This window comes from Balaenoptera borealis (genome assembly GCF_965194805.1).
Source record: "Balaenoptera borealis genome assembly, chromosome: 3".
NCBI classification, from domain to species: Eukaryota; Metazoa; Chordata; class Mammalia; order Artiodactyla; family Balaenopteridae; genus Balaenoptera; species Balaenoptera borealis.
The window spans coordinates 116,338,518-116,347,585 of NC_138866.1; the positions used below are offsets into that span (position 1 = coordinate 116,338,518).

General features: G+C 48.7%; 1 pseudogene across 1 annotated transcript; it reads left to right on the forward strand.

Annotated features, from left to right (window-relative positions):
- Positions 1 to 61: 61 nt before the first annotated feature.
- On the forward strand, positions 62 to 5,980 carry LOC309624826 (methionine-R-sulfoxide reductase B2, mitochondrial pseudogene; annotated as a pseudogene). Its single transcript has one exon. The product of its transcript is annotated as a methionine-R-sulfoxide reductase B2, mitochondrial pseudogene (transcript).
- Positions 5,981 to 9,068: the final 3,088 nt, after the last annotated feature.

Consider the following 9,068-nt stretch of genomic DNA (forward strand, 5'->3'; position numbering starts at 1 on the left):
ACACTCTCGGCACACAAAGGGAAAACCTGACAAACGCCGGGGAGGTGAAGTGACTTCATACAGGGGCTGATTTACCACAGAGAACAATACACAAGCCCTCCAACTGCCCCATCTTTTTGGATTTTTTAAAATCAGAAACTGTTACAGCTGTGAGAAGGACTTCTACAAGCAGATCACCTGGCCTGAACTGGCCATTTATAAGGATGAGAAAACTGAGACCTCAAACTGGGGAAGGGAAAGGGACCAATACTTGTGAAACGGCCACTACTGGTACCAGGCACTGTGGGGGACGCTTTTCCAGACTGTTTCATCTTAGCCCCACAATGGCACTGTGGGGAAGGGTTACAAGCACCGCTTTTATAAATTAGGGTGCAAGCTCAGATACAAGCTCAGAGAGGTGAATAGCTTTCCCTAAGTCTCACAGCTAAGCAGGGAGCTGAGATTAAAACCCAGGTCCAGCCCTTGTTTGTTTTGCCCAATCTTCAGGGTAAGTGGGGGAATGAGTTTATAGCCAGCCATGCAAGAGCCTGTGCCTGCTGCTTTTCTCTCAAGTGTCAGTGCCATGAGGGAACACCATGAGGACACCATCTTTTTGTTTATTTCTGTATCCCAGAGCCTGGAACAGGGCCAGGAGGAGCTCAATAAGCAAGTCTTTATTTATTTTTTAAAGCTTTTTTTTTTGGCTGTGTTGGATCTTCATTGCTGCGTGCAGGCTTTCTCTAGTTGCAGCGAGCGGGGGATACTCTTCATTGTGGTGTGCGGACTTCTCATTGCGGTGGCTTCTCTTGTTGTGGAGCACGGACTCTAGGCTCGCGGGCTTCAGTATCTGTGGCACATGGGCTCAGTAGTTGTGGTTCACGGGCTCTAGAGTACAGGCTCAGTAGTTGTGGCGCACGGGCTTAGTTGCTCTGTGGCATGTGGGATCTTCCCAGACCAGGGCTCGAACCCATGTCCCCTGAATTGGCAGGCGGATTCTTAACCACTGTGCCACGAGGGAAGTCCCAAGCAAGTCTTTATTGCACATCCCCTTTATGCAGCTACCTGTCCTACGAAAGATGAAATAGTGCTGTCCCTTGGGGTGCTCAAGCTAGAGTTAATAGGACAAGATGCACACATGGAAAATTCTGGAAAAGGGTTCTAGGTGACACAGATGCATGTATGAGCTAGTGTGGTCCAGATGGGTCTGGGTCCAGGGCAGCTTTGGGTGTGTGTGTATTTCACCAATGCTCTACCCACCTCCACACCACCATGCTCTAGCTGAAAGGAACTGTTCCTCATGCCTTTCCAACCAGAGCCTTGGCCCCAAATGGGCTCCTTCTGATTCCCCAGGTTCCACCAGCCTTCAATGATTAGCTTTAGTGTCATCTCCTACAGGGAGCCCTTCCTGAACCTTTCAGCTGGAGGAGATTTCTCCCACCTCTGAGTTCCCATAACACTTGACCAGTACCCATTCTGTGGCACGTGCCTTGTCTCCTTTACTGACCCCCAAGATTCAGGGGGGTGACAGGTATTTGGTTCACCACTGTAGCTCCAAACACCTGACAAAGAACCTGCACACTTTGGTGCTCCCCAAGCACGTGATGAGTGAGCCGACGGAGGAATGGATGGAGAGGTGGGTACCAGACAGACAGGGGCGCCTGGTGCTTTCTGGAGTATGTGGGTGTCTCCATGACCTGGTTCGAGGAGCACAGGATCCACTCACCCTGAACTGAACAACCCACCCCAGCATGGTGCCGCCCCTCACATCTACTATTAGCCACTTATTGCTTTGAGTTAAGGTAGAGGTAGGAAACTCCCATCTCCCTGGCTAAAGGAAGCACTTGGCTTAATTTCAACTCATGTGGAGCAAGTAGCAACAAGGGATGTCCCTATTTGGCACTTATAGTTGCAAACAGGCAACATGGCTATAAACACCTTTGCTAGTGGGCCCCGCCGGGTCGTGTACAGCGTCATGGCGCGCTTCCTCTGCGCACTCAGAAGCCTTCCCTTCCGAGAAGTGCCCGGGTGGGCGGTGCGGGGCTGAGTGGACCGGGCGCGGCCTCGGCGTGAGTACTGGACCTGGGGACGCAGGGTCCCTTACAAAGCGGAAGCCGGTTCTCTCCAAGAGTGAGTGGCAGAAGAAGCTGACTCCAGAGCAGTTCCATGTCACAAGAGAAAAAGGGACAGAACCGCCTTTCAGTGGGATCTACCTGAATAACAAGGAATCAGGAATGTATCACTGTGTTTGCTGTGACAGCCTGCTCTTCAGCTCTGAGAAAAAGTACCGCTCGGGCACTGGATGGCCTTTGTTTTCTGAGGCCCACGGGACGTCTGGCTCTGATGAGAGTAACACAGGGATCCTGTGACATGTGGACACCTCGTTGGGACCAGCTCGCACAGAGGTCATCTGCAAGCAGTGCGAAGCTCACCTTGGCCATGTGTTTCCTGATGGACCTGGGCCTACTGGTCAGAGGTTTTGCATCAACAGTGTGGCACTCAAGTTCAAACCAAGCAAACACTGACTACCTCCAAGAGTCCCCTTCCCTCGCCACTCCCTCATTTCCAAACTCAATTTTCATAATTTATGTGAATGGCTAGTTTTATTACCTACTAAACCAGGCTAAGTTTGCTGCTATCACCAAGCAAGTCACACCTTCTCTAAGTTACTACCTGGAGTCAGCTCAACCCTGGCTCTGGCTTTGATTGGAATTTCACAAAATGACAGAGGGGCAACCATTTCCATTAAATCAACTTCTGTGGGCTTTGCTTGGACCAGAGGGCATGACTCTTTGGGGACATTTGGAGGCTGATGGACAAACCAAAGAATTCCTACAAAACCACCCTGAACGTTCCATTGCAGTTAAGTTCTTCATGGACATATATAGGTGAGAGATCAAGTGAAAAGAGGAAAGAAAATATGGGGTTAGACTAATTCACAGTCCCAGCATGAAAAGAGGCAACAAGGAGGAGGGTTGTGGATGAGCCATGTTTTGGGGGATCCACGGGATGCATGGTATTTTCTTCAAAACTTTAGACTGTCTTGAACATTCCAGTTCCAACTTCTCTACGGGCAACTTAAGTTTCAATGGGAGTTTGCTAGATTTCGGTGATAATGAATACAAGTGGCTACAAAGTTAAACTTTAATTTAGTTCAAATAAAATATTTACTAAAAAAAAAACAAAAAAAAAAACACACCTTTGCTATAATATCTTGGAGAAGTGGTTTTCAAACTATGCTCTGAGCCACCCCCAGGGTTCTATAAACAACTTCCTTCTATTTCTCTTATTGATTTTATGTTTCTCCCATTCAATTTGTTTGAACAAATTTCAAATTAAGAAGTTTATGGATCCAGGACTTCCCTGGTGGCTCGGTGGTTAAGAATCCGCCTGCCAATGCAGGGGACACGGGTTTGAGCCCTGGTCCAGGAAGATCCCACATGCCACGGAGCAACTAAGCCCGTGTGCCACAACTACTGAGCCTGCGTGCCACAACTACTGAAGCCCGCATGCCTAGAGCCTGTGCTCTGCAACAAGAGAAACCACTGCAATGAGAAGCCCGCGCACCACAACAAAGAGTAGTCCCCCCTTTGCCACAACTAGAGAAAGCCCCCACGCAGCAACGAAGACCCAACGCAGCCAAAAATAAATAAATTAATTAATTTATTTTTTTAAAAAAGTTTACGGATCCATAAGATGGAAACATCACACCCTGCATCCCACCTGCCTGTCTTTCTCTGTGTATCTGGGTCCCCCCCCCAGCCATCATGGGTGCCTGGATCCATGTTGAGTTCAGAAAGCTGCCTCGAAACCCAGTTTCCTTCTCACCAGATTGCAAGCCCTGGAGGACAGGAGCTATGCCTTGCTCATTGCGTGGTCCCCCAGCACCTAGCACATTGCCTTGCACTCAGTGGGTGTTGAGTGTTTCTTCTTTAGTTTCTTCACATAAGAAGGGGGAAAACAGAATAGATGGATTAGGTGGTTTGAGGGAATTGGAACATTCGGTAAAATTCCTGATGAACATGTGACAGGTATTTTTGGAACACTAAGGGGAATAATGGGAATATAGAAAACCAAGGAAATGGAGGTGGGTGGGAGACAGGAAGAAAGCCATTACTAAGTCTAGTCCTGCCCCCTGGCTGAGGCTCTCCCCCACAGCCTGCCACACGTGGGGCCCTGTGCACGTGTGTGTGGACACGCAGCCTTCATATCTGCGTTCCATCCACACCCCACCAGAAAGCATGTGCCTCTTGGCCACCCCCAGGGCCGAGGGGTGTGCACGCACCCACCAGTGTGGACCCTTCTTGGGAGAGACGGTTCTGGAGAAGATTCCCTGGAAGTGGGCTTGGGGCCATTTGACTAGGGAATTTGGGGTCCCAGGAACCCAAAGCATGGTCTAGAGGGGAGGGGTGTGGGCCCCAGGAAGGGACATCCCTTTGGCCCTGTGAATGCCTCGGTCCTTCCACAGAGATGTAGCCAGAGGAGGGCCAGCATGGGGCCCAGGACAGGAACCCCAGAGGCCCAGGTCTGAGGGATGAACTCCCGGGGGAAACAGAGTTATAGGCCAAAGGCAGTAAACACTGTCACTACTTGACCCGTCATGAACAATTTCTACAAAGGTCTAATAATGGGAACACTGCTTACTACTTCCACTAGAATTTGTGCTTTTGAAAATATGGAGTAAAGCAAGTGAGAGAGTCATGGGTAAGAGTGTTAAATCCCAAACTACCATGACAGGAAGCCAAGAGATTTTGCTAAAAACAAACTATTCAAGAAATAGCGGTGTAAGCTCCTAGAGAAATGGAAATAAAAACACAAACAAATGGGACCTAATGAAACTTAAAAGCTTTTGCACAGCAAAGGAAACCATAAACAAGACCAAAAGACAACCCTCAGAATGGGAGAAAATATTTGCAAATGAAGCAACTGACAAAGGATTAATCTCCAAGATTTACAAGCAGCTCATGCAGCTCAATAACAAAAAAACAAACAACCCAATCCAAAAATGGGCAGAAGACCTAAATAGACATTTCTCCAAAGAAGAAATACAGATGGCCAACAGACACATGAAAGAATGCTCAACATCATTAATCATTAGAGAAATGCAAATCAAAACTACAATGAGGTATCATCTCACACCGGTCAGAATGGCCATCATCAAAAAATCTAGAAACAATAAATGCTGGAGAGGGTGTGGAGAAAAGGGAACCCTCTTGCACTGTTGGTGGGAACGTAAACTGATACAGCCACTATGGAGAACAGTATGGAGGTTCCTTAAAAAACTAAAAATAGAACTACCATACGACCCAGCAATCCCACTACTGGGCATATACCCTGAGAAAACCATAATTCAAAAAGAGTCATGTACCAAAATGTTCATTGCAGCTCTATTTACAATAGCCAGGTCATGGAAGCAACCTAAGTGTCCATCATCGGATGAATGGATAAAGAAGATGTGGCACATATATACAATGGAATATTACTCAGCCATAAAAAGAAATGAAATGGAGGTATTTGTAATGAGGTGGATGGAGTTAGAGTCTGTGATACAGAGTGAAGTAAGTCAGAAAGAGAAAAACAAATACAGTATGCTAACACGTATATATGGAATCTAAGGAAAAAAAAAAAAAAGGTCATGAAGAACCTAGTGGCAAGATGGGAATAAAGACACAAACTACTAAAGAATGGACTTGAGGATATGGGGAGGGGGAAGGGTAAGCTGGGAGAAAGTGAGAGAGTGTCATGGACATATATACACTACCAAACGTAAAATAGATAGCTAGTGGGAAGCAGCCACATAGCACAGGGAGATCAGCTCGGTGCTTTGTGACCGCCTGGGGGGGTGGGATGGGGAGGGTGGGAGGGAGGGAGATGCGGGAGGGAGGAGATATGGGAACGTATGTATATGTGTAGCCGATTCACTTTGTTATAAAGCAGAAACTAACACACCATTGTAAAGCAATTATACTTCAATAAAGATGTTTAAAAAAAAAAAAAAGAAATAGCGGTGTAAACACACACACACATACACAAACACACACACATACATATATTTCTTTTTAAAAATCTAAAGCCATAACCAGAGAAAGAGCTGAAAGAATTGAAAGCTGGTGCCGCTAGAGAGCGGGTAGGGGGCAGAGGACTACAGTTTTTCATTGATTTTTAGCACAATTTTAAAAAACGTGTATGCGGTACTTTGATTAAATAAAAATTAAAACATAAAAGATGACTCTGGTAGCTCTGTGGAGGATGGACACAGGTGGAAGATTGGAGGCAGGGAGGCTGGGGGAGGGTCACAGGACACGGTCTGTGGAGGAAGCTTTTTGGGAAAGGCAAGGCCTGAGTGAGGAGCTGCAGGCCTGGGACCCTGGAAGACTCAAGTGTTGGGGAACCGAGGGGTGAGCTGAGGGCAGGAATGCCATGGGGCAGGCAAGGCAAGCATCCTGGGCTGGCTTCAGAGTGAGGCTGGGGTGTGCGAGCTCGGTCCTGCCTTGGCTGCAGCTGCTGCGGTGGCCGTGAGCCCCTCCATCAGCTCCCTGACCGACACGCAGGCACCTTCATGACAGCTAGGGAGGGGGTCCAGGGTTCCCATGGCAATGAGACAAAGAATCTCAGGAAAGGAGAAAGAAAATGATGAAATTGAATCTGGCCCCGAAATAAAAATAGCCAATAGTTGAGATTGTTAAGAAAGAGGAAAAACAAAAACAGTATTTGGTACATGAGTCACACCAGTTTCTCCCAATTACCAGCTTTTAGGCTCCAAGGCAAGCATCTGCTGGAGGAGCCTTGGAATGTCATGGTGGTGAGGCTGCAGGGTTCTGACTCCTCCTGCCAACCTCACATTAGCCTCTGTCCAGTGGAAGTCGTCACCTGCCCGGAGCCAATGGCCCTGCTGGCAGCTGGGTGCCAGGGGAAGACCAGTGCACTGGGAGCCAGGAGAACTGGTGTGTCATGTCCCTCTCTGGGTCTCAGTTTCTCCCTTCGCAAAGTGAGGAGCTGGACTGAAAGACTTCAAGGCCCCACTGGCTGGTTTCTACATGGTCTGTTGTGCTTTGGTGTGGAGGAGCAACAGAGGTGGCTATGGCCATGACCCTGGTGCTTAGATTATTTAGTTACATTTCAGGGGTGTATTCCTTTGTCAACAGACTATAGAGAGAATGCTGAACCCCGGCAGTGGCTCCCATTCAGAAGACTGGGTGGAACTTCTGGCAAAAATCTATCCATCTATGAGTTTGGAGGAGGGAGAGAAGGCTGTCTATGGGCTTGACTGGGCACACAAGGGAGGCTTCTTGAGGTGGTTTCAAGCTTGGAGAATCAGATGGATGCCCAGCTGCTCAGGCTGGTTCAGGAAAAGGTACCTAGATGCAGGGGGATGGGCGAGATGGGGATGGAGTTCTACAGAACCCCCTGACCTATCCATGACTTCAAGGCAAGCTTAGTAGTAACTTTCCCTCGCTTCTGGGTCTGCACCACCTTGCTACATCTGCACACTCCCTTTCTCCATAGAGCAAGGGCTTCGTAACTTCCAAGGATTAGAGTATGCATGCTTGGACGATTGGTGGTGGGAGAGAATTTAAGTGGTGGTGGGAGAGAATTTAAGTAGTGCAGGGAGACTGTGGCTGTCATTTCACTCAAGATGAATGGCAGGAACGTTCTGGACCCTTGGTCAGTCTCAAGGCTGCAAACCTCACCTGGTGAGACACTGATCATAGGGCCCAAGCCCTGCGAGATTCCATTCTATAGACTCTGGTGTGCAGCAGGGCCATGGGCCATTGGCCTTTTTGATGAGAGGCTCCTGGTAGCCTGCAGCTGGGTTGTCAGGGTTTGAACCTGGTGCTGCCTCGTACGAGATGAGTGATCTTGAGCAGGGTCCCACTGGAAACAGGCAGCCCCTCACAGAGTTTGCAGAAGGGGTTATTTACAGAGGTGTGCACAGGGGAAAGGGAACTCATAAAGGATGGGGCAACTCCTACAGAGGGGGTTGTTCTGCCTCTAGGACTGAAAGGGCTGGTGGGGAGGGAGCTGGGCAAATACTCTGATCTCCCTGTCTTCCCGCCAGAGGACAAGGGAGCAGGTAAAGCTGACTGTAAATCAGCCCCTCAGGGCACAGACCATCCGGGAGAAAGGTGAAGGGTGGATCTGGAGGGACAAAGGCCAGCACACATGACCTTTCTGTGCCTCTGTTCCCTAATTTCTAAAATTGTGATGATAACACCTACACCTTAGGGCTACTGTCACAATTAAATGAGTAAATCCACATCCATATCTATATCTATTGCTTAGAACAGTGCCTGGCACATAATGCATGATGTATAAGTATTTGCTATTACCCATCTTATTATCATGCTCCCACACAAATTTGTTCCCATCCTCTAGGTACTTAAGTTTCCTTCCTCCCTTTTATCCAAATCTGTTCCCTGCCAGCTGGCTCTTGGGAACGGTCTATTTATCAATTCACAGAGAGTGTACATAACTGACAACAGCTTCACAAGTTACCTTGTGAATGCCTGGAGGCATCTGCATTTTAATAGGAAACACTGCTTCATCCAAAGGTGTGAAGCTCTAAGGGTGGAACTTTTGTTGCTGCTGCAATTGCAGGTGAGTGGTCTTCTCTTCCTACACTGAATACTAATGACCAGTGGGGGATACTGGGGAGCAGGGAGGCTTCCTGTGGCCCCTGCCCAGGGACTGAGCTGTCAACATCTGACAGAAGGGGGTGGTCGAGCTCCACCAGTCAGTCACTTGCCAGTGCCCCAGAAGCCAGCCCTGACCCTGAGCTGGTGGAGACCTCTGTATGAGGCCCTTCAAAGCTGGGAGAGTGCCTTCAGTGCCCAGTAAACAAGGTGCCCAGAGAGTGGTGACCTAGCCTTGGATCACCTAGGTGGCTGACGGTGAGGCCAGGATTTGAACCAAGAGTCCTGACCCCAGGCTGAGGTCCTTCCTTCACCCCTGACTGTCCACTTTGAAGTGCACACCCTTGAGTGGCCAGAGACATCCCTGGGCAGCTGTCTGAACTCACCAATTGGCCTTGGAGCAGCTTGCCCTTTCAGCCAGAGGGGAATGTATGACCCAGGAGAGGCTCCACGTGTGAC